The following is a 24,807-nucleotide window of genomic DNA, read 5'->3' on the forward strand; positions in this document are numbered from 1 at the left end:
CCTGGTCTCAGGGCAGAAGTTGTCTGAGGGCAGGTGAATCTCTCCTGGTCTCAGGGCAGAAGTTGTCTGAGGGCAGGTGAATCTCTCCTGGTCTCAGGGCAGAAGTTGTCTGAGGGCAGGTGAATCCCTCCTGGTCTCAGGGCAGAAGTGAATCTCTCCTGGTCTCAGGGCAGAAGTTGTCTGAGGGCAGGTGAATCTCTCCTGGTCTCAGGGCAGAAGTTGTCTGAGGGCAGGTGAATCCCTCCTGGTCTCAGGGCAGAAGTTGTCTGAGGGCAGGTGAATCTCTCCTGGTCTCAGGGCAGAAGTTGTCTGAGGGCAGGTGAATCTCTCCTGGTCTCAGGGCAGAAGTTGTCTGAGGGCAGGTGAATCTCTCCTGGTCCTTGTTTTGTAGGATTTTCCTCATGGCTGTTTAGTCTCATCTGGTCCCAGGGCAGAGACCATTGTTTCCCACAATTTTGTCTGAGGGCAGGTGAATCCCTCCTGGTCTCAGGGCAGAAGTTGTCTGAGGGCAGGTGAATCTCTCCTGGTCTCAGGGCAGAAGTTGTCTGAGGGCAGGTGATTCTCTCCTGGTCTCAGGGCAGATGTTGTCTGAGGGCAGGTGAATCTCTCCTGGTCTCAGGGCAGAAGTTGTCTGAGGGCAGGTGAATCCCTCCTGGTCTCAGGGCAGAAGTGAATCTCTCCTGGTCTCAGGGCAGAAGTCGTCTGAGGGCAGGTGAATCCCTCCTGGTCTCAGGGCAGAAGTGAATCTCTCCTGGTCTCAGGGCAGAAGTTGTCTGAGGGCAGGTGAATCTCTCCTGGTCCTCAGGGCAGAAGTTGTCTGAGGGCAGGTGAATCCCTCCTGGTCTCAGGGCAGAAGTGAATCTCTCCTGGTCTCAGGGCAGAAGTTGTCTGAGGGCAGGTGAATCTCTCCTGGTCTCAGGGCAGAAGTTGTCTGAGGGCAGGTGAATCTCTCCTGGTCTCAGGGCAGAAGTTGTCTGAGGGCAGGTGAATCCCTCCTGGTCTCAGGGCAGAAGTGAATCTCTCCTGGTCTCAGGGCAGAAGTTGTCTGAGGGCAGGTGAATCTCTCCTGGTCTCATGGCAGAAGTTGTCTGAGGGCAGGTGAATCCCTCCTGGTCTCAGGGCAGAAGTTGTCTGAGGGCAGGTGAATCTCTCCTGGTCTCAGGGCAGAAGTTGTCTGAGGGCAGGTGAATCTCTCCTGGTCCTTGTTTTGTAGGATTTTCCTCATGGCTGTTTAGTCTCATCTGGTCCCAGGGCAGAGACCATTGTTTCCCACAATTTTGTCTGAGGGCAGGTGAATCCCTCCTGGTCTCAGGGCAGAAGTTGTCTGAGGGCAGGTGAATCTCTCCTGGTCTCAGGGCAGAAGTTGTCTGAGGGCAGGTGAATCTCTCCTGGTCTCAGGGCAGAAGTTGTCTGAGGGCAGGTGATTCTCTCCTGGTCTCAGGGCAAATGTTGTCTGAGGGCAGGTGAATCTCTCCTGGTCTCAGGGCAGAAGTTGTCTGAGGGCAGGTGAATCCCTCCTGGTCTCAGGGCAGACGTGAATCTCTCCTGGTCTCAGGGCAGAAGTTGTCTGAGGGCAGGTGAATCCCTCCTGGTCTCAGGGCAGAAGTGAATCTCTCCTGGTCTCAGGGCAGAAGTTGTCTGAGGGCAGGTGAATCTCTCCTGGTCCTCAGGGCAGAAGTTGTCTGAGGGCAGGTGAATCCCTCCTGGTCTCAGGGCAGAAGTGAATCTCTCCTGGTCTCAGGGCAGAAGTTGTCTGAGGGCAGGTGAATCTCTCCTGGTCCTTGTTTTGTAGGATTTCCCTCATGGCTGTTTAGTCTCATCTGGTCCCAGGGCAGAGACCATTGTTTCCCACAATTTTGTCTGAGGGCAGGTGAATCCCTCCTGGTCTCAGGGCAGAAGTTGTCTGAGGGCAGGTGAATCTCTCCTGGTCTCAGGGCAGAAGTTGTCTGAGGGCAGGTGAATCTCTCCTGGTCTCAGGGCAGAAGTTGTCTGAGGGCAGGTGAATCCCTCCTGGTCTCAGGGCAGAAGTGAATCTCTCCTGGTCTCAGGGCAGAAGTTGTCTGAGGGCAGGTGAATCTCTCCTGGTCTCAGGGCAGAAGTTGTCTGAGGGCAGGTGAATCCCTCCTGGTCTCAGGGCAGAAGTTGTCTGAGGGCAGGTGAATCTCTCCTGGTCTCAGGGCAGAAGTTGTCTGAGGGCAGGTGAATCTCTCCTGGTCTCAGGGCAGAAGTTGTCTGAGGGCAGGTGAATCTCTCCTGGTCCTTGTTTTGTAGGATTTTCCTCATGGCTGTTTAGTCTCATCTGGTCCCAGGGCAGAGACCATTGTTTCCCACAATTTTGTCTGAGGGCAGGTGAATCCCTCCTGGTCTCAGGGCAGAAGTTGTCTGAGGGCAGGTGAATCTCTCCTGGTCTCAGGGCAGAAGTTGTCTGAGGGCAGGTGAATCTCTCCTGGTCTCAGGGCAGAAGTTGTCTGAGGGCAGGTGATTCTCTCCTGGTCTCAGGGCAGATGTTGTCTGAGGGCAGGTGAATCTCTCCTGGTCTCAGGGCAGAAGTTGTCTGAGGGCAGGTGAATCCCTCCTGGTCTCAGGGCAGAAGTGAATCTCTCCTGGTCTCAGGGCAGAAGTCGTCTGAGGGCAGGTGAATCCCTCCTGGTCTCAGGGCAGAAGTGAATCTCTCCTGGTCTCAGGGCAGAAGTTGTCTGAGGGCAGGTGAATCTCTCCTGGTCCTCAGGGCAGAAGTTGTCTGAGGGCAGGTGAATCCCTCCTGGTCTCAGGGCAGAAGTGAATCTCTCCTGGTCTCAGGGCAGAAGTTGTCTGAGGGCAGGTGAATCTCTCCTGGTCCTTGTTTTGTAGGATTTTCCTCATGGCTGTTTAGTCTCATCTGGTCCCAGGGCAGAGACCATTGTTTCCCACAATTTTGTCTGAGGGCAGGTGAATCCCTCCTGGTCTCAGGGCAGAAGTTGTCTGAGGGCAGGTGAATCTCTCCTGGTCTCAGGGCAGAAGATGTCTGAGGGCAGGTGAATCTCTCCTGGTCTCAGGGCAGAAGTTGTCTGAGGGCAGGTGAATCCCTCCTGGTCTCAGGGCAGAAGTGAATCTCTCCTGGTCTCAGGGCAGAAGTTGTCTGAGGGCAGGTGAATCCCTCCTGGTCTCAGGGCAGAAGTTGTCTGAGGGCAGGTGAATCTCTCCTGGTCTCAGGGCAGAAGTTGTCTGAGGGCAGGTGAATCTCTCCTGGTCCTTGTTTTGTAGGATTTTCCTCATGGCTGTTTAGTCTCATCTGGTCCCAGGGCAGAGACCATTGTTTCCCACAATTTTGTCTGAGGGCAGGTGAATCCCTCCTGGTCTCAGGGCAGAAGTTGTCTGAGGGCAGGTGAATCTCTCCTGGTCTCAGGGCAGAAGTTGTCTGAGGGCAGGTGAATCTCTCCTGGTCTCAGGGCAGAAGTTGTCTGAGGGCAGGTGAATCTCTCCTGGTCTCAGGGCAGAAGTTGTCTGAGGGCAGGTGATTCTCTCCTGGTCTCAGGGCAGATGTTGTCTGAGGGCAGGTGATTCTCTCCTGGTCTCAGGGCAGAAGTTGTCTGAGGGCAGGTGAATCCCTCCTGGTCTCAGGGCAGAAGTGAATCTCTCCTGGTCTCAGGGCAGAAGTTGTCTGAGGGCAGGTGAATCCCTCCTGGTCTCAGGGCAGAAGTGAATCTCTCCTGGTCTCAGGGCAGAAGTTGTCTGAGGGCAGGTGAATCTCTCCTGGTCCTCAGGGCAGAAGTTGTCTGAGGGCAGGTGAATCCCTCCTGGTCTCAGGGCAGAAGTGAATCTCTCCTGGTCTCAGGGCAGAAGTTGTCTGAGGGCAGGTGAATCTCTCCTGGTCCTTGTTTTGTAGGATTTTCCTCATGGCTGTTTAGTCTCATCTGGTCCCAGGGCAGAGACCATTGTTTCCCACAATTTTGTCTGAGGGCAGGTGAATCCCTCCTGGTCTCAGGGCAGAAGTTGTCTGAGGGCAGGTGAATCTCTCCTGGTCTCAGGGCAGAAGTTGTCTGAGGGCAGGTGAATCTCTCCTGGTCTCAGGGCAGAAGTTGTCTGAGGGGAGGTGAATCCCTCCTGGTCTCAGGGCAGAAGTGAATCTCTCCTGGTCTCAGGGCAGAAGTTGTCTGAGGGCAGGTGAATCTCTCCTGGTCTCAGGGCAGAAGTTGTCTTAGGGCAGGTGAATCTCTCCTGGTCTCAGGGCAGAAGTTGTCTGAGGGCAGGTGATTCTCTCCTGGTCTCAGGGCAAATGTTGTCTGAGGGCAGGTGAATCTCTCCTGGTCTCAGGGCAGAAGTTGTCTGAGGGCAGGTGAATCCCTCCTGGTCTCAGGGCAGAAGTGAATCTCTCCTGGTCTCAGGGCAGAAGTTGTCTGAGGGCAGGTGAATCCCTCCTGGTCTCAGGGCAGAAGTGAATCTCTCCTGGTCTCAGGGCAGAAGTTGTCTGAGGGCAGGTGAATCTCTCCTGGTCCTCAGGGCAGAAGTTGTCTGAGGGCAGGTGAATCCCTCCTGGTCTCAGGGCAGAAGTGAATCTCTCCTGGTCTCAGGGCAGAAGTTGTCTGAGGGCAGGTGAATCTCTCCTGGTCTCAGGGCAGAAGTTGTCTGAGGGCAGGTGAATCCCTCCTGGTCTCAGGGCAGAAGTTGTCTGAGGGCAGGTGAATCTCTCCTGGTCTCAGGGCAGAAGTTGTCTGAGGGCAGGTGAATCTCTCCTGGTCTCAGGGCAGAAGTTGTCTGAGGGCAGGTGAATGTCTCCTGGTCTCAGGGCAGAAGTTGTCTTAGGGCAGGTGAATCTCTCCTGGTCTCAGGGCAGAAGTTGTCTGAGGGCAGGTGATTCTCTCCTGGTCTCAGGGCAAATGTTGTCTGAGGGCAGGTGAATCTCTCCTGGTCTCAGGGCAGAAGTTGTCTGAGGGCAGGTGAATCCCTCCTGGTCTCAGGGCAGAAGTGAATCTCTCCTGGTCTCAGGGCAGAAGTTGTCTGAGGGCAGGTGAATCCCTCCTGGTCTCAGGGCAGAAGTGAATCTCTCCTGGTCTCAGGGCAGAAGTTGTCTGAGGGCAGGTGAATCTCTCCTGGTCCTCAGGGCAGAAGTTGTCTGAGGGCAGGTGAATCCCTCCTGGTCTCAGGGCAGAAGTGAATCTCTCCTGGTCTCAGGGCAGAAGTTGTCTGAGGGCAGGTGAATCTCTCCTGGTCTCAGGGCAGAAGTTGTCTGAGGGCAGGTGAATCCCTCCTGGTCTCAGGGCAGAAGTTGTCTGAGGGCAGGTGAATCTCTCCTGGTCTCAGGGCAGAAGTTGTCTGAGGGCAGGTGAATCTCTCCTGGTCTCAGGGCAGAAGTTGTCTGAGGGCAGGTGAATCTCTCCTGGTCCTTGTTTTGTAGGATTTTCCTCATGGCTGTTTAGTCTCATCTGGTCCCAGGGCAGAGACCATTGTTTCCCACAATTTTGTCTGAGGGCAGGTGAATCCCTCCTGGTCTCAGGGCAGAAGTTGTCTGAGGGCAGGTGAATCTCTCCTGGTCTCAGGGCAGAAGTTGTCTGAGGGCAGGTGAATCTCTCCTGGTCTCAGGGCAGAAGTTGTCTGAGGGCAGGTGAATCCCTCCTGGTCTCAGGGCAGAAGTTGTCTGAGGGCAGGTGAATCTCTCCTGGTCTCAGGGCAGAAGTTGTCTGAGGGCAGGTGAATCTCTCCTGGTCTCAGGGCAGAAGTTGTCTGAGGGCAGGTGAATCTCTCCTGGTCCTTGTTTTGTAGGATTTTCCTCATGGCTGTTTAGTCTCATCTGGTCCCAGGGCAGAGACCATTGTTTCCCACAATTTTGTCTGAGGGCAGGTGAATCCCTCCTGGTCTCAGGGCAGAAGTTGTCTGAGGGCAGGTGAATCTCTCCTGGTCTCAGGGCAGAAGTTGTCTGAGGGCAGGTGAATCTCTCCTGGTCTCAGGGCAGAAGTTGTCTGAGGGCAGGTGAATCTCTCCTGGTCTCAGGGCAGAAGTTGTCTGAGGGCAGGTGATTCTCTCCTGGTCTCAGGGCAGATGTTGTCTGAGGGCAGGTGAATCTCTCCTGGTCTCAGGGCAGAAGTTGTCTGAGGGCAGGTGAATCCCTCCTGGTCTCAGGGCAGAAGTGAATCTCTCCTGGTCTCAGGGCAGAAGTTGTCTGAGGGCAGGTGAATCTCTCCTGGTCCTCAGGGCAGAAGTTGTCTGAGGGCAGGTGAATCCCTCCTGGTCTCAGGGCAGAAGTGAATCTCTCCTGGTCTCAGGGCAGAAGTTGTCTGAGGGCAGGTGAATCTCTCCTGGTCTCAGGGCAGAAGTGGTCTGAGGGCAGGTGAATCTCTCCTGGTCTCAGGGCAGAAGTTGTCTGAGGGCAGGTGAATCCCTCCTGGTCTCAGGGCAGAAGTGAATCTCTCCTGGTCTCAGGGCAGAAGTTGTCTGAGGGCAGGTGAATCTCTCCTGGTCCTCAGGGCAGAAGTTGTCTGAGGGCAGGTGAATCCCTCCTGGTCTCAGGGCAGAAGTGAATCTCTCCTGGTCTCAGGGCAGAAGTTGTCTGAGGGCAGGTGAATCTCTCCTGGTCCTTGTTTTGTAGGATTTTCCTCATGGCTGTTTAGTCTCATCTGGTCCCAGGGCAGAGACCATTGTTTCCCACAATTTTGTCTGAGAGCAGGTGAATCCCTCCTGGTCTCAGGGCAGAAGTTGTCTGAGGGCAGGTGAATCTCTCCTGGTCTCAGGGCAGAAGTTGTCTGAGGGCAGGTGAATCTCTCCTGGTCTCAGGGCAGAAGTTGTCTGAGGGCAGGTGAATCCCTCCTGGTCTCAGGGCAGAAGTGAATCTCTCCTGGTCTCAGGGCAGAAGTTGTCTGAGGGCAGGTGAATCTCTCCTGGTCTCAGGGCAGAAGTTGTCTTAGGGCAGGTGAATCCCTCCTGGTCTCAGGGCAGAAGTTGTCTGAGGGCAGGTGAATCTCTCCTGGTCTCAGGGCAGAAGTTGTCTGAGGGCAGGTGAATCTCTCCTGGTCTCAGGGCAGAAGTTGTCTGAGGGCAGGTGAATCTCTCCTGGTCTCAGGGCAGAAGTTGTCTGAGGGCAGGTGAATCTCTCCTGGTCCTTGTTTTGTAGGATTTTCCTCATGGCTGTTTAGTCTCATCTGGTCCCAGGGCAGAGACCATTGTTTCCCACAATTTTGTCTGAGGGCAGGTGAATCCCTCCTGGTCTCAGGGCAGAAGTTGTCTGAGGGCAGGTGAATCTCTCCTGGTCTCAGGGCAGAAGTTGTCTGAGGGCAGGTGAATCTCTCCTGGTCTCAGGGCAGAAGTTGTCTGAGGGCAGGTGAATCTCTCCTGGTCTCAGGGCAGATGTTGTCTGAGGGCAGGTGATTCTCTCCTGGTCTCAGGGCAAAAGTTGTCTGAGGGCAGGTGAATCCCTCCTGGTCTCAGGGCAGAAGTGAATCTCTCCTGGTCTCAGGGCAGTAGTTGTCTGAGGGCAGGTGAATCTCTCCTGGTCTCAGGGCAGAAGTTGTCTGAGGGCAGGTGAATCCCTCCTGGTCTCAGGGCAGAAGTTGTCTGAGGGCAGGTGAATCTCTCCTGGTCTCAGGGCAGAAGTTGTCTGAGGGCAGGTGAATCTCTCCTGGTCTCAGGGCAGAAGTTGTCTGAGGGCAGGTGAATCCCTCCTGGTCTCAGGGCAGACGTGAATCTCTCCTGGTCTCAGGGCAGAAGTTGTCTGAGGGCAGGTGAATCCCTCCTGGTCTCAGGGCAGAAGTGAATCTCTCCTGGTCTCAGGGCAGAAGTTGTCTGAGGGCAGGTGAATCTCTCCTGGTCCTCAGGGCAGAAGTTGTCTGAGGGCAGGTGAATCCCTCCTGGTCTCAGGGCAGAAGTGAATCTCTCCTGGTCTCAGGGCAGAAGTTGTCTGAGGGCAGGTGAATCTCTCCTGGTCCTTGTTTTGTAGGATTTCCCTCATGGCTGTTTAGTCTCATCTGGTCCCAGGGCAGAGACCATTGTTTCCCACAATTTTGTCTGAGGGCAGGTGAATCCCTCCTGGTCTCAGGGCAGAAGCTGTCTGAGGGCAGGTGAATCTCTCCTGGTCTCAGGGCAGAAGTTGTCTGAGGGCAGGTGAATCTCTCCTGGTCTCAGGGCAGAAGTTGTCTGAGGGCAGGTGAATCCCTCCTGGTCTCAGGGCAGAAGTGAATCTCTCCTGGTTTCAGGGCAGAAGTTGTCTGAGGGCAGATGAATCTCTCCTGGTCTCAGGGCAGAAGTTGTCTGAGGGCAGGTGAATCCCTCCTGGTCTCAGGGCAGAAGTTGTCTGAGGGCAGGTGAATCTCTCCTGGTCTCAGGGCAGAAGTTGTCTGAGGGCAGGTGAATCTCTCCTGGTCCTTGTTTTGTAGGATTTTCCTCATGGCTGTTTAGTCTCATCTGGTCCCAGGGCAGAGACCATTGTTTCCCACAATTTTGTCTGAGGGCAGGTGAATCCCTCCTGGTCTCAGGGCAGAAGTTGTCTGAGGGCAGGTGAATCTCTCCTGGTCTCAGGGCAGAAGTGGTCTGAGGGCAGGTGAATCTCTCCTGGTCTCAGGGCAGAAGTTGTCTGAGGGCAGGTGATTCTCTCCTGGTCTCAGGGCAGATGTTGTCTGAGGGCAGGTGAATCTCTCCTGGTCTCAGGGCAGAAGTTGTCTGAGGGCAGGTGAATCCCTCCTGGTCTCAGGGCAGAAGTGAATCTCTCCTGGTCTCAGGGCAGAAGTCGTCTGAGGGCAGGTGAATCCCTCCTGGTCTCAGGGCAGAAGTGAATCTCTCCTGGTCTCAGGGCAGAAGTTGTCTGAGGGCAGGTGAATCTCTCCTGGTCCTCAGGGCAGAAGTTGTCTGAGGGCAGGTGAATCCCTCCTGGTCTCAGGGCAGAAGTGAATCTCTCCTGGTCTCAGGGCAGAAGTTGTCTGAGGGCAGGTGAATCTCTCCTGGTCCTTGTTTTGTAGGATTTTCCTCATGGCTGTTTAGTCTCATCTGGTCCCAGGGCAGAGACCATTGTTTCCCACAATTTTGTCTGAGGGCAGGTGAATCCCTCCTGGTCTCAGGGCAGAAGTTGTCTGAGGGCAGGTGAATCTCTCCTGGTCTCAGGGCAGAAGATGTCTGAGGGCAGGTGAATCTCTCCTGGTCTCAGGGCAGAAGTTGTCTGAGGGCAGGTGAATCCCTCCTGGTCTCAGGGCAGAAGTGAATCTCTCCTGGTCTCAGGGCAGAAGTTGTCTGAGGGCAGGTGAATCTCTCCTGGTCTCATGGCAGAAGTTGTCTGAGGGCAGGTGAATCCCTCCTGGTCTCAGGGCAGAAGTTGTCTGAGGGCAGGTGAATCTCTCCTGGTCTCAGGGCAGAAGTTGTCTGAGGGCAGGTGAATCTCTCCTGGTCCTTGTTTTGTAGGATTTTCCTCATGGCTGTTTAGTCTCATCTGGTCCCAGGGCAGAGACCATTGTTTCCCACAATTTTGTCTGAGGGCAGGTGAATCCCTCCTGGTCTCAGGGCAGAAGTTGTCTGAGGGCAGGTGAATCTCTCCTGGTCTCAGGGCAGAAGATGTCTGAGGGCAGGTGAATCTCTCCTGGTCTCAGGGCAGAAGTTGTCTGAGGGCAGGTGAATCCCTCCTGGTCTCAGGGCAGAAGTGAATCTCTCCTGGTCTCAGGGCAGAAGTTGTCTGAGGGCAGGTGAATCCCTCCTGGTCTCAGGGCAGAAGTGAATCTCTCCTGGTCTCAGGGCAGAAGTTGTCTGAGGGCAGGTGAATCTCTCCTGGTCCTCAGGGCAGAAGTTGTCTGAGGGCAGGTGAATCCCTCCTGGTCTCAGGGCAGAAGTTGTCTGAGGGCAGGTGAATCTCTCCTGGTCCTTGTTTTGTAGGATTTTCCTCATGGCTGTTTAGTCTCATCTGGTCCCAGGGCAGAGACCATTGTTTCCCACAATTTTGTCTGAGGGCAGGTGAATCCCTCCTGGTCTCAGGGCAGAAGTTGTCTGAGGGCAGGTGAATCTCTCCTGGTCTCAGGGCAGAAGTTGTCTGAGGGCAGGTGAATCCCTCCTGGTCTCAGGGCAGAAGTGAATCTCTCCTGGTCTCAGGGCAGAAGTTGTCTGAGGGCAGGTGAATCTCTCCTGGTCTCAGGGCAGAAGTTGTCTGAGGGCAGGTGAATCTCTCCTGGTCCTCAGGGCAGAAGTTGTCTGAGGGCAGGTGAATCCCTCCTGGTCTCAGGGCAGAAGTGAATCTCTCCTGGTCTCAGGGCAGAAGTTGTCTGAGGGCAGGTGAATCTCTCCTGGTCCTTGTTTTGTAGGATTTTCCTCATGGCTGTTTAGTCTCATCTGGTCCCAGGGCAGAGACCATTGTTTCCCACAATTTTGTCTGAGGGCAGGTGAATCCCTCCTGGTCTCAGGGCAGAAGTTGTCTGAGGGCAGGTGAATCTCTCCTGGTCTCAGGGCAGAAGTTGTCTGAGGGCAGGTGAATCTCTCCTGGTCTCAGGGCAGAAGTTGTCTGAGGGCAGGTGAATCCCTCCTGGTCTCAGGGCAGAAGTGAATCTCTCCTGGTCTCAGGGCAGAAGTTGTCTGAGGGCAGGTGAATCTCTCCTGGTCTCAGGGCAGAAGTTGTCTTAGGGCAGGTGAATCCCTCCTGGTCTCAGGGCAGAAGTTGTCTGAGGGCAGGTGAATCTCTCCTGGTCTCAGGGCAGAAGTTGTCTGAGGGCAGGTGAATCTCTCCTGGTCTCAGGGCAGAAGTTGTCTGAGGGCAGGTGAATCTCTCCTGGTCCTTGTTTTGTAGGATTTTCCTCATGGCTGTTTAGTCTCATCTGGTCCCAGGGCAGAGACCATTGTTTCCCACAATTTTGTCTGAGGGCAGGTGAATCCCTCCTGGTCTCAGGGCAGAAGTTGTCTGAGGGCAGGTGAATCTCTCCTGGTCTCAGGGCAGAAGTTGTCTGAGGGCAGGTGAATCTCTCCTGGTCTCAGGGCAGAAGTTGTCTGAGGGCAGGTGAATCTCTCCTGGTCTCAGGGCAGATGTTGTCTGAGGGCAGGTGATTCTCTCCTGGTCTCAGGGCAAAAGTTGTCTGAGGGCAGGTGAATCCCTCCTGGTCTCAGGACAGAAGTGAATCTCTCCTGGTCTCAGGGCAGAAGTTGTCTGAGGGCAGGTGAATCTCTCCTGGTCTCAGGGCAGAAGTTGTCTGAGGGCAGGTGAATCCCTCCTGGTCTCAGGGCAGAAGTTGTCTGAGGGCAGGTGAATCTCTCCTGGTCTCAGGGCAGAAGTTGTCTGAGGGCAGGTGAATCTCTCCTGGTCCTTGTTTTGTAGGATTTTCCTCATGGCTGTTTAGTCTCATCTGGTCCCAGGGCAGAGACCATTGTTTCCCACAATTTTGTCTGAGGGCAGGTGAATCCCTCCTGGTCTCAGGGCAGAAGTTGTCTGAGGGCAGGTGAATCTCTCCTGGTCTCAGGGCAGAAGTTGTCTGAGGGCAGGTGAATCCCTCCTGGTCTCAGGGCAGAAGTGAATCTCTCCTGGTCTCAGGGCAGAAGTTGTCTGAGGGCAGGTGAATCTCTCCTGGTCCTTGTTTTGTAGGATTTTCCTCATGGCTGTTTAGTCTCATCTGGTCCCAGGGCAGAGACCATTGTTTCCCACAATTTTGTCTGAGGGCAGGTGAATCCCTCCTGGTCTCAGGGCAGAAGTTGTCTGAGGGCAGGTGAATCTCTCCTGGTCTCAGGGCAGAAGTTGTCTGCGGGCAGGTGAATCTCTCCTGGTCTCAGGGCAGAAGTTGTCTGAGGGCAGGTGAATCCCTCCTGGTCTCAGGGCAGAAGTGAATCTCTCCTGGTCTCAGGGCAGAAGTTGTCTGAGGGCAGGTGAATCTCTCCTGGTGTCAGGGCAGAAGTTGTCTTAGGGCAGGTGAATCCCTCCTGGTCTCAGGGCAGAAGTTGTCTGAGGGCAGGTGAATCTCTCCTGGTCTCAGGGCAGAAGTTGTCTGAGGGCAGGTGAATCTCTCCTGGTCTCAGGGCAGAAGTTGTCTGAGGGCAGGTGAATCTCTCCTGGTCCTTGTTTTGTAGGATTTTCCTCATGGCTGTTTAGTCTCATCTGGTCCCAGGGCAGAGACCATTGTTTCCCACAATTTTGTCTGAGGGCAGGTGAATCCCTCCTGGTCTCAGGGCAGAAGTTGTCTGAGGGCAGGTGAATCTCTCCTGGTCTCAGGGCAGAAGTTGTCTGAGGGCAGGTGAATCTCTCCTGGTCTCAGGGCAGAAGTTGTCTGAGGGCAGGTGAATCTCTCCTGGTCCTTGTTTTGTAGGATTTTCCTCATGGCTGTTTAGTCTCATCTGGTCCCAGGGCAGAGACCATTGTTTCCCACAATTTTGTCTGAGGGCAGGTGAATCCCTCCTGGTCTCAGGGCAGAAGTTGTCTGAGGGCAGGTGAATCTCTCCTGGTCTCAGGGCAGAAGTTGTCTGAGGGCAGGTGAATCTCTCCTGGTCTCAGGGCAGAAGTTGTCTGAGGGCAGGTGAATCCCTCCTGGTCTCAGGGCAGAAGTGAATCTCTCCTGGTCTCAGGGCAGAAGTTGTCTGAGGGCAGGTGAATCTCTCCTGGTCTCAGGGCAGAAGTTGTCTTAGGGCAGGTGAATCCCTCCTGGTCTCAGGGCAGAAGTTGTCTGAGGGCAGGTGAATCTCTCCTGGTCTCAGGGCAGAAGTTGTCTGAGGGCAGGTGAATCTCTCCTGGTCTCAGGGCAGAAGTTGTCTGAGGGCAGGTGAATCTCTCCTGGTCCTTGTTTTGTAGGATTTTCCTCATGGCTGTTTAGTCTCATCTGGTCCCAGGGCAGAGACCATTGTTTCCCACAATTTTGTCTGAGGGCAGGTGAATCCCTCCTGGTCTCAGGGCAGAAGTTGTCTGAGGGCATGTGAATCTCTCCTGGTCTCAGGGCAGAAGTTGTCTGAGGGCAGGTGAATCTCTCCTGGTCTCAGGGCAGAAGTTGTCTGAGGGCAGGTGAATCTCTCCTGGTCTCAGGGCAGATGTTGTCTGAGGGCAGGTGATTCTCTCCTGGTCTCAGGGCAAAAGTTGTCTGAGGGCAGGTGAATCCCTCCTGGTCTCAGGGCAGAAGTGAATCTCTCCTGGTCTCAGGGCAGAAGTTGTCTGAGGGCAGGTGAATCTCTCCTGGTCTCAGGGCAGAAGTTGTCTGAGGGCAGGTGAATCCCTCCTGGTCTCAGGGCAGAAGTGAATCTCTCCTGGTCTCAGGGCAGAAGTTGTCTGAGGGCAGGTGAATCTCTCCTGGTCTCAGGGCAGAAGTTGTCTTAGGGCAGGTGAATCCCTCCTGGTCTCAGGGCAGAAGTTGTCTGAGGGCAGGTGAATCTCTCCTGGTCTCAGGGCAGAAGTTGTCTGAGGGCAGGTGAATCTCTCCTGGTCTCAGGGCAGAAGTTGTCTGAGGGCAGGTGAATCTCTCCTGGTCCTTGTTTTGTAGGATTTTCCTCATGGCTGTTTAGTCTCATCTGGTCCCAGGGCAGAGACCATTGTTTCCCACAATTTTGTCTGAGGGCAGGTGAATCCCTCCTGGTCTCAGGGCAGAAGTTGTCTGAGGGCAGGTGAATCTCTCCTGGTCTCAGGGCAGAAGTTGTCTGAGGGCAGGTGAATCTCTCCTGGTCCTCAGGGCAGAAGTTGTCTGAGGGCAGGTGAATCCCTCCTGGTCTCAGGGCAGAAGTGAATCTCTCCTGGTCTCAGGGCAGAAGTTGTCTGAGGGCAGGTGAATCTCTCCTGGTCCTTGTTTTGTAGGATTTCCCTCATGGCTGTTTAGTCTCATCTGGTCCCAGGGCAGAGACCATTGTTTCCCACAATTTTGTCTGAGGGCAGGTGAATCCCTCCTGGTCTCAGGGCAGAAGTTGTCTGAGGGCAGGTGAATCTCTCCTGGTCTCAGGGCAGAAGTTGTCTGAGGGCAGGTGAATCTCTCCTGGTCTCAGGGCAGAAGTTGTCTGAGGGCAGGTGAATCCCTCCTGGTCTCAGGGCAGAAGTGAATCTCTCCTGGTCTCAGGGCAGAAGTTGTCTGAGGGCAGGTGAATCTCTCCTGGTCTCAGGGCAGAAGTTGTCTGAGGGCAGGTGAATCCCTCCTGGTCTCAGGGCAGAAGTTGTCTGAGGGCAGGTGAATCTCTCCTGGTCTCAGGGCAGAAGTTGTCTGAGGGCAGGTGAATCTCTCCTGGTCTCAGGGCAGAAGTTGTCTGAGGGCAGGTGAATCTCTCCTGGTCTCAGGGCAGAAGTTGTCTGAGGGCAGGTGAATCTCTCCTGGTCCTTGTTTTGTAGGATTTTCCTCATGGCTGTTTAGTCTCATCTGGTCCCAGGGCAGAGACCATTGTTTCCCACAATTTTGTCTGAGGGCAGGTGAATCCCTCCTGGTCTCAGGGCAGAAGTTGTCTGAGGGCAGGTGAATCTCTCCTGGTCTCAGGGCAGAAGTTGTCTGAGGGCAGGTGAATCTCTCCTGGTCTCAGGGCAGAAGTTGTCTGAGGGCAGGTGATTCTCTCCTGGTCTCAGGGCAAATGTTGTCTGAGGGCAGGTGAATCTCTCCTGGTCTCAGGGCAGAAGTTGTCTGAGGGCAGGTGAATCCCTCCTGGTCTCAGGGCAGAAGTGAATCTCTCCTGGTCTCAGGGCAGAAGTTGTCTGAGGGCAGGTGAATCCCTCCTGGTCTCAGGGCAGAAGTGAATCTCTCCTGGTCTCAGGGCAGAAGTTGTCTGAGGGCAGGTGAATCTCTCCTGGTCCTCAGGGCAGAAGTTGTCTGAGGGCAGGTGAATCCCTCCTGGTCTCAGGGCAGAAGTGAATCTCTCCTGGTCTCAGGGCAGAAGTTGTCTGAGGGCAGGTGAATCTCTCCTGGTCTCAGGGCAGAAGTTGTCTGAGGGCAGGTGAATCCCTCCTGGTCTCAGGGCAGAAGTTGTCTGAGGGCAAGTGAATCTCTCCTGGTCTCAGGGCAGAAGTTGTCTGAGGGCAGGTGAATCTCTCCTGGTCTCAGGGCAGAAGTTGTCTGAGGGCAGGTGAATCTCTCCTGGTCCTTGTTTTGTAGGATTTTCCTCATGGCTGTTTAGTTTCATCTGGTCCCAGGGCAGAGACCATTGTTTCCCACAATTTTGTCTGAGGGCAGGTGAATCCCTCCTGATCTCAGGGCAGAAGTTGTCTGGGGGCAGGTGAATCCCTCCTGGTCTCAGGGCAGAAGTGAATCTCTCCTGGTCTCAGGGCAGAAGTTGTCTGAGGGCAGGTGAATCCCTCCTGGTCTCAGGGCAGAAGTGAATCTCTCCTGGTCTCAGGGCAGAAGTTGTCTGAGGGCAGGTGAATCTCTCCTGGTCTCAGGGCAGAAGTTGTCTGAGGGCAGGTGAATCCCTCCTGGTCTCAGGGCAGAAGTTGTCTGAGGGCAGGTGAATCTCTCCTGGTCTCAGGGCAGAAGTTGTCTGAGGGCAGGTGAATCTCTCCTGGTCTCAGGGCAGAAGTTGTCTGAGGGCAGGTGAATCTCTCCTGGTCCTTGTTTTGTAGGATTTTCCTCATGGCTGTTTAGTCTCATCTGGTCCCAGGGCAGAGACCATTGTTTCCCACAATTTTGTCTGAGGGCAGGTGAATCCCTCCTGGTCTCAGGGCAGAAGTTGTCTGAGGGCAGGTGAATCTCTCCTGGTCTCAGGGCAGAAGTTGTCTGAGGGCAGGTGAATCTCTCCTGGTCTCAGGGCAGAAGTTGTCTGAGGGCAGGTGAATCTCTCCTGGTCTCAGGGCAGAAGTTGTCTGAGGGCAGGTGATTCTCTCCTGGTCTCAGGGCAAATGTTGTCTGAGGGCAGGTGAATCTCTCCTGGTCTCAGGGCAGAAGTTGTCTGAGGGCAGGTGAATCCCTCCTGGTCTCAGGGCAGAAGTGAATCTCTCCTGGTCTCAGGGCAGAAGTTGTCTGAGGGCAGGTGAATCCCTCCTGGTCTCAGGGCAGAAGTGAATCTCTCCTGGTCTCAGGGCAGAAGTTGTCTGGGGGCAGGTGAATCCCTCCTGGTCTCAGGGCAGAAGTGAATCTCTCCTGGTCTCAGGGCAGAAGTTGTCTGAGGGCAGGTGAATCTCTCCTGGTCCTTGTTTTGTAGGATTTTCCTCATGGCTGTTTAGTCTCATCTGGTCCCAGGGCAGAGACCATTGTTTCCCACAATTTTGTCTGAGGGCAGGTGAATCCCTCCTGGTCTCAGGGCAGAAGTTGTCTGGGGGCAGGTGAATCCCTCCTGGTCTCAGGGCAGAAGTGAATCTCTCCTGGTCTCAGGGCAGAAGTTGTCTGAGGGCAGGTGAATCCCTCCTGGTCTCAGGGCAGAAGTGAATCTCTCCTGGTCTCAGGGCAGAAGTTGTCTGAGGGCAGGTGAATCTCTCCTGGTCTCAGGGCAGAAGTTGTCTGAGGGCAGGTGAATCCCTCCTGGTCTCAGGGCAGAAGTTGTCTGAGGGCAGGTGAATCTCTCCTGGTCTCAGGGCAGAAGTTGTCTGAGGGCAGGTGAATCTCTCCTGGTCTCAGGGCAGAAGTTGTCTGAGGGCAGGTGAATCTCTCCTGGTCCTTGTTTTGTAGGATTTTCCTCATGGCTGTTTAGTCTCATCTGGTCCCAGGGCAGAGACCATTGTTTCCCACAATTTTGTCTGAGGGCAGGTGAATCCCTCCTGGTCTCAGGGCAGAAGTTGTCTGAGGGCAGGTGAATCTCTCCTGGTCTCAGGGCAGAAGTTGTCTGAGGGCAGGTGAATCTCTCCTGGTCTCAGGGCAGAAGTTGTCTGAGGGCAGGTGAATCTCTCCTGGTCTCAGGGCAGAAGTTGTCTGAGGGCAGGTGAATCCCTCCTGGTCTCAGGGCAGAAGTGAATCTCTCCTGGTCTCAGGGCAGAAGTTGTCTGAGGGCAGGTGAATCCCTCCTGGTCTCAGGGCAGAAGTGAATCTCTCCTGGTCTCAGGGCAGAAGTTGTCTGAGGGCAGGTGAATCTCTCCTGGTCCTCAGGGCAGAAGTTGTCTGAGGGCAGGTGAATCTCTCCTGGTCCTTGTTTTGTAGGATTTTCCTCATGGCTGTTTAGTCTCATCTGGTCCCAGGGCAGAGACCATTGTTTCCCACAATTTTGTCTGAGGGCAGGTGAATCCCTCCTGGTCTCAGGGCAGAAGTTGTCTGAGGGCAGGTGAATCTCTCCTGGTCTCAGGGCAGAAGTTGTCTGAGGGCAGGTGAATCTCTCCTGGTCTCAGGGCAGAAGTTGTCTGAGGGCAGGTGAATCCCTCCTGGTCTCAGGGCAGAAGTGAATCTCTCCTGGTCTCAGGGCAGAAGTTGTCTGAGGGCAGGTGAATCTCTCCTGGTCTCATGGCAGAAGTTGTCTGAGGGCAGGTGAATCCCTCCTGGTCTCAGGGCAGAAGTTGTCTGAGGGCAGGTGAATCTCTCCTGGTCTCAGGGCAGAAGTTGTCTGAGGGCAGGTGAATCTCTCCTGGTCCTTGTTTTGTAGGATTTTCCTCATGGCTGTTTAGTCTCATCTGGTCCCAGGGCAGAGACCATTGTTTCCCACAATTTTGTCTGAGGGCAGGTGAATCCCTCCTGGTCTCAGGGCAGAAGTTGTCTGAGGGCAGGTGAATCTCTCCTGGTCTCAGGGCAGAAGTTGTCTGAGGGCAGGTGAATCTCTCCTGGTCTCAGGGCAGAAGTTGTCTGAGGGCAGGTGATTCTCTCCTGGTCTCAGGGCAAATGTTGTCTGAGGGCAGGTGAATCTCTCCTGGTCTCAGGGCAGAAGTTGTCTGAGGGCAGGTGAATCCCTCCTGGTCTCAGGGCAGACGTGAATCTCTCCTGGTCTCAGGGCAGAAGTTGTCTGAGGGCAGGTGAATCCCTCCTGGTCTCAGGGCAGAAGTGAATCTCTCCTGGTCTCAGGGCAGAAGTTGTCTGAGGGCAGGTGAATCTCTCCTGGTCCTCAGGGCAGAAGTTGTCTGAGGGCAGGTGAATCCCTCCTGGTCTCAGGGCAGAAGTGAATCTCTCCTGGTCTCAGGGCAGAAGTTGTCTGAGGGCAGGTGAATCTCTCCTGGTTCTTGTTTTGTAGGATTTCCCTCATGGCTGTTTAGTCTCATCTGGTCCCAGGGCAGAGACCATTGTTTCCCACAATTTTGTCTGAGGGCAGGTGAATCCCTCCTGGTCTCAGGGCAGAAGTTGTCTGAGGGCAGGTGAATCTCTCCTGGTCTCAGGGCAGAAGTTGTCTGAGGGCAGGTGAATCTCTCCTGGTCTCAGGGCAGAAGTTGTCTGAGGGCAGGTGAATCCCTCCTGGTCTCAGGGCAGAAGTGAATCTCTCCTGGTCTCAGGGCAGAAGTTGTCTGAGGGCAGGTGAATCTCTCCTGGTCTCAGGGCAGAAGTTGTCTGAGGGCAGGTGAATCCCTCCTGGTCTCAGGGCAGAAGTTGTCTGAGGGCAGGTGAATCTCTCCTGGTCTCAGGGCAGAAGTTGTCTGAGGGCAGGTGAATCTCTCCTGGTCTCAGGGCAGAAGTTGTCTGAGGGCAGGTGAATCTCTCCTGGTCCTTGTTTTGTAGGATTTTCCTCATGGCTGTTTAGTCTCATCTGGTCCCAGGGCAGAGACCATTGTTTCCCACAATTTTGTCTGAGGGCAGGTGAATCCCTCCTGGTCTCAGGGCAGAAGTTGTCTGAGGGCAGGTGAATCTCTCCTGGTCTCAGGGCAGAAGTTGTCTGAGGGCAGGTGATTCTCTCCTGGTCTCAGGGCAGATGTTGTCTGAGGGCAGGTGAATCTCTCCTGGTCTCAGGGCAGAAGTTGTCTGAGGGCAGGTGAATCCCTCCTGGTCTCAGGGCAGAAGTGAATCTCTCCTGGTCTCAGGGCAGAAGTCGTCTGAGGGCAGGTGAATCCCTCCTGGTCTCAGGGCAGAAGTGAATCTCTCCTGGTCTCAGGGCAGAAGTTGTCTGAGGGCAGGTGAATCTCTCCTGGTCCTCAGGGCAGAAGTTGTCTGAGGGCAGGTGAATCCCTCCTGGTCTCAGGGCAGAAGTGAATCTCTCCTGGTCTCAGGGCAGAAGTTGTCTGAGGGCAGGTGAATCTCTCCTGGTCTCAGGGCAGAAGTTGTCTGAGGGCAGGTGAATCTCTCCTGGTCTCAGGGCAGAAGTTGTCTGAGGGCAGGTGAATCCCTCCTGGTCTCAGGGCAGAAGTGAATCTCTCCTGGTCTCAGGGCAGAAGTTGTCTGAGGGCAGGTGAATCTCTCCTGGTCTCATGGCAGAAGTTGTCTGAGGGCAGGTGAATCCCTCCTGGTCTCAGGGCAGAAGTTGTCTGAGGGCAGGTGAATCTCTCCTGGTCTCAGGGCAGAAGTTGTCTGAGGGCAGGTGAATCTCTCCTGGTCCTTGTTTTGTAGGATTTTCCTCATGGCTGTTTAGTCTCATCTGGTCCCAGGGCAGAGACCATTGTTTCCCACAATTTTGTCTGAGGGCAGGTGAATCCCTCCTGGTCTCAGGGCAGAAGTTGTCTGAGGGCAGGTGAATCTCTCCTGGTCTCAGGGCAGAAGTTGTCTGAGGGCAGGTGAATCTCTCCTGGTCTCAGGGCAGAAGTTGTCTGAGGGCAGGTGATTCTCTCCTGGTCTCAGGGCAAATGTTGTCTGAGGGCAGGTGAATCTCTCCTGGTCTCAGGGCAGAAGTTGTCTGAGGGCAGGTGAATCCCTCCTGGTCTCAGGGCAGACGTGAATCTCTCCTGGTCTCAGGGCAGAAGTTGTCTGAGGGCAGGTGAATCCCTCCTGGTCTCAGGGCAGAAGTGAATCTCTCCTGGTCTCAGGGCAGAAGTTGTCTGAGGGCAGGTGAATCTCTCCTGGTCCTCAGGGCAGAAGTTGTCTGAGGGCAGGTGAATCCCTCCTGGTCTCAGGGCAGAAGTGAATCTCTCCTGGTCTCAGGGCAGAAGTTGTCTGAGGGCAGGTGAATCTCTCCTGGTCCTTGTTTTGTAGGATTTCCCTCATGGCTGTTTAGTCTCATCTGGTCCCAGGGCAGAGACCATTGTTTCCCACAATTTTGTCTGAGGGCAGGTGAATCCCTCCTGGTCTCAGGGCAGAAGTTGTCTGAGGGCAGGTGAATCTCTCCTGGTCTCAGGGCAGAAGTTGTCTGAGGGCAGGTGAATCTCTCCTGGTCTCAGGGCAGAAGTTGTCTGAGGGCAGGTGAATCCCTCCTGGTCTCAGGGCAGAAGTGAATCTCTCCTGGTCTCAGGGCAGAAGTTGTCTGAGGGCAGGTGAATCTCTCCTGGTCTCAGGGCAGAAGTTGTCTGAGGGCAGGTGAATCCCTCCTGGTCTCAGGGCAGAAGTTGTCTGAGGGCAGGTGAATCTCTCCTGGTCTCAGGGCAGAAGTTGTCTGAGGGCAGGTGAATCTCTCCTGGTCTCAGGGCAGAAGTTGTCTGAGGGCAGGTGAATCTCTCCTGGTCCTTGTTTTGTAGGATTTTCCTCATGGCTGTTTAGTCTCATCTGGTCCCAGGGCAGAGACCATTGTTTCCCACAATTTTGTCTGAGGGCAGGTGAATCCCTCCTGGTCTCAGGGCAGAAGTTGTCTGAGGGCAGGTGAATCTCTCCTGGTCTCAGGGCAGAAGTTGTCTGAGGGCAGGTGAATCTCTCCTGGTCTCAGGGCAGAAGTTGTCTGAGGGCAGGTGATTCTCTCCTGGTCTCAGGGCAGATGTTGTCTGAGGGCAGGTGAATCTCTCCTGGTCTCAGGGCAGAAGTTGTCTGAGGGCAGGTGAATCCCTCCTGGTCTCAGGGCAGAAGTGAATCTCTCCTGGTCTCAGGGCAGAAGTCGTCTGAGGGCAGGTGAATCCCTCCTGGTCTCAGGGCAGAAGTGAATCTCTCCTGGTCTCAGGGCAGAAGTTGTCTGAGGGCAGGTGAATCTCTCCTGGTCCTCAGGGCAGAAGTTGTCTGAGGGCAGGTGAATCCCTCCTGGTCTCAGGGCAGAAGTGAATCTCTCCTGGTCTCAGGGCAGAAGTTGTCTGAGGGCAGGTGAATCTCTCCTGGTCCTTGTTTTGTAGGATTTTCCTCATGGCTGTTTAGTCTCATCTGGTCCCAGGGCAGAGACCATTGTTTCCCACAATTTTGTCTGAGGGCAGGTGAATCCCTCCTGGTCTCAGGGCAGAAGTTGTCTGAGGGCAGGTGAATCTCTCCTGGTCTCAGGGCAGAAGATGTCTGAGGGCAGGTGAATCTCTCCTGGTCTCAGGGCAGAAGTTGTCTGAGGGCAGGTGAATCCCTCCTGGTCTCAGGGCAGAAGTGAATCTCTCCTGGTCTCAGGGCAGAAGTTGTCTGAGGGCAGGTGAATCCCTCCTGGTCTCAGGGCAGAAGTTGTCTGAGGGCAGGTGAATCTCTCCTGGTCTCAGGGCAGAAGTTGTCTGAGGGCAGGTGAATCTCTCCTGGTCCTTGTTTTGTAGGATTTTCCTCATGGCTGTTTAGTCTCATCTGGTCCCAGGGCAGAGACCATTGTTTCCCACAATTTTGTCTGAGGGCAGGTGAATCCCTCCTGGTCTCAGGGCAGAAGTTGTCTGAGGGCAGGTGAATCTCTCCTGGTCTCAGGGCAGAAGTTGTCTGAGGGCAGGTGAATCTCTCCTGGTCTCAGGGCAGAAGTTGTCTGAGGGCAGGTGAATCTCTCCTGGTCTCAGGGCAGAAGTTGTCTGAGGGCAGGTGATTCTCTCCTGGTCTCAGGGCAGATGTTGTCTGAGGGCAGGTGATTCTCTCCTGGTCTCAGGGCAGAAGTTGTCTGAGGGCAGGTGAATCCCTCCTGGTCTCAGGGCAGAAGTGAATCTCTCCTGGTCTCAGGGCAGAAGTTGTCTGAGGGCAGGTGAATCTCTCCTGGTCTCAGGGCAGAAGTTGTCTGAGGGCAGGTGAATCTCTCCTGGTCCTTGTTTTGTAGGATTTTCCTCATGGCTGTTTAGTCTCATCTGGTCCCAGGGCAGAGACCATTGTTTCCCACAATTTTGTCTGAGGGCAGGTGAATCCCTCCTGGTCTCAGGGCAGAAGTTGTCTGAGGGCAGGTGAATCTCTCCTGGTCTCAGGGCAGAAGTTGTCTGAGGGCAGGTGAATCTCTCCTGGTCTCAGGGCAGAAGTTGTCTGAGGGCAGGTGAATCTCTCCTGGTCTCAGGGCAGAAGTTGTCTGAGGGCAGGTGATTCTCTCCTGGTCTCAGGGCAGATGTTGTCTGAGGGCAGGTGATTCTCTCCTGGTCTCAGGGCAGAAGTTGTCTGAGGGCAGGTGAATCCCTCCTGGTCTCAGGGCAGAAGTGAATCTCTCCTGGTCTCAGGGCAGAAGTTGTCTGAGGGCAGGTGAATCCCTCCTGGTCTCAGGGCAGAAGTGAATCTCTCCTGGTCTCAGGGCAGAAGTTGTCTGAGGGCAGGTGAATCTCTCCTGGTCCTCAGGGCAGAAGTTGTCTGAGGGCAGGTGAATCCCTCCTGGTCTCAGGGCAGAAGTGAATCTCTCCTGGTCTCAGGGCAGAAGTTGTCTGAGGGCAGGTGAATCTCTCCTGGTCCTTGTTTTGTAGGATTTTCCTCATGGCTGTTTAGTCTCATCTGGTCCCAGGGCAGAGACCATTGTTTCCCACAATTTTGTCTGAGGGCAGGTGAATCCCTCCTGGTCTCAGGGCAGAAGTTGTCTGAGGGCAGGTGAATCTCTCCTGGTCTCAGGGCAGAAGTTGTCTGAGGGCAGGTGAATCTCTCCTGGTCTCAGGGCAGAAGTTGTCTGAGGGCAGGTGAATCCCTCCTGGTCTCAGGGCAGAAGTGAATCTCTCCTGGTCTCAGGGCAGAAGTTGTCTGAGGGCAGGTGAATCTCTCCTGGTCTCAGGGCAGAAGTTGTCTTAGGGCAGGTGAATCTCTCCTGGTCTCAGGGCAGAAGTTGTCTGAGGGCAGGTGATTCTCTCCTGGTCTCAGGGCAAATGTTGTCTGAGGGCAGGTGAATCTCTCCTGGTCTCAGGGCAGAAGTTGTCTGAGGGCAGGTGAATCCCTCCTGGTCTCAGGGCAGAAGTGAATCTCTCCTGGTCTCAGGGCAGAAGTTGTCTGAGGGCAGGTGAATCCCTCCTGGTCTCAGGGCAGAAGTGAATCTCTCCTGGTCTCAGGGCAGAAGTTGTCTGAGGGCAGGTGAATCTCTCCTGGTCCTCAGGGCAGAAGTTGTCTGAGGGCAGGTGAATCCCTCCTGGTCTCAGGGCAGAAGTGAATCTCTCCTGGTCTCAGGGCAGAAGTTGTCTGAGGGCAGGTGAATCTCTCCTGGTCTCAGGGCAGAAGTTGTCTGAGGGCAGGTGAATCCCTCCTGGTCTCAGGGCAGAAGTTGTCTGAGGGCAGGTGAATCTCTCCTGGTCTCAGGGCAGAAGTTGTCTGAGGGCAGGTGAATCTCTCCTGGTCTCAGGGCAGAAGTTGTCTGAGGGCAGGTGAATCTCTCCTGGTCCTTGTTTTGTAGGATTTTCCTCATGGCTGTTTAGTCTCATCTGGTCCCAGGGCAGAGACCATTGTTTCCCACAATTTTGTCTGAGGGCAGGTGAATCCCTCCTGGTCTCAGGGCAGAAGTTGTCTGAGGGCAGGTGAATCTCTCCTGGTCTCAGGGCAGAAGTTGTCTGAGGGCAGGTGAATCTCTCCTGGTCTCAGGGCAGAAGTTGTCTGAGGGCAGGTGAATCCCTCCTGGTCTCAGGGCAGAAGTTGTCTGAGGGCAGGTGAATCTCTCCTGGTCTCAGGGCAGAAGTTGTCTGAGGGCAGGTGAATCTCTCCTGGTCTCAGGGCAGAAGTTGTCTGAGGGCAGGTGAATCTCTCCTGGTCCTTGTTTTGTAGGATTTTCCTCATGGCTGTTTAGTCTCATCTGGTCCCAGGGCAGAGACCATTGTTTCCCACAATTTTGTCTGAGGGCAGGTGAATCCCTCCTGGTCTCAGGGCAGAAGTTGTCTGAGGGCAGGTGAATCTCTCCTGGTCTCAGGGCAGAAGTTGTCTGAGGGCAGGTGAATCTCTCCTGGTCTCAGGGCAGAAGTTGTCTGAGGGCAGGTGAATCTCTCCTGGTCTCAGGGCAGAAGTTGTCTGAGGGCAGGTGATTCTCTCCTGGTCTCAGGGCAGATGTTGTCTGAGGGCAGGTGAATCTCTCCTGGTCTCAGGGCAGAAGTTGTCTGAGGGCAGGTGAATCCCTCCTGGTCTCAGGGCAGAAGTGAATCTCTCCTGGTCTCAGGGCAGAAGTTGTCTGAGGGCAGGTGAATCTCTCCTGGTCCTCAGGGCAGAAGTTGTCTGAGGGCAGGTGAATCCCTCCTGGTCTCAGGGCAGAAGTGAATCTCTCCTGGTCTCAGGGCAGAAGTTGTCTGAGGGCAGGTGAATCTCTCCTGGTCTCAGGGCAGAAGTGGTCTGAGGGCAGGTGAATCTCTCCTGGTCTCAGGGCAGAAGTTGTCTGAGGGCAGGTGAATCCCTCCTGGTCTCAGGGCAGAAGTGGATCTCTCCTGGTCTCAGGGCAGAAGTTGTCTGAGGGCAGGTGAATCTCTCCTGGTCCTCAGGGCAGAAGTTGTCTGAGGGCAGGTGAATCCCTCCTGGTCTCAGGGCAGAAGTGAATCTCTCCTGGTCTCAGGGCAGAAGTTGTCTGAGGGCAGGTGAATCTCTCCTGGTCCTTGTTTTGTAGGATTTTCCTCATGGCTGTTTAGTCTCATCTGGTCCCAGGGCAGAGACCATTGTTTCCCACAATTTTGTCTGAGGGCAGGTGAATCCCTCCTGGTCTCAGGGCAGAAGTTGTCTGAGGGCAGGTGAATCTCTCCTGGTCTCAGGGCAGAAGTTGTCTGAGGGCAGGTGAATCTCTCCTGGTCTCAGGGCAGAAGTTGTCTGAGGGCAGGTGAATCCCTCCTGGTCTCAGGGCAGAAGTGAATCTCTCCTGGTCTCAGGGCAGAAGTTGTCTGAGGGCAGGTGAATCTCTCCTGGTCTCAGGGCAGAAGTTGTCTGAGGGCAGGTGAATCCC

Source organism: Pagrus pagrus (assembly GCF_965226575.1).
Source record: "Pagrus pagrus genome assembly, chromosome: 3".
In the NCBI taxonomy this organism is placed as follows: domain Eukaryota; kingdom Metazoa; phylum Chordata; class Actinopteri; order Spariformes; family Sparidae; genus Pagrus; species Pagrus pagrus.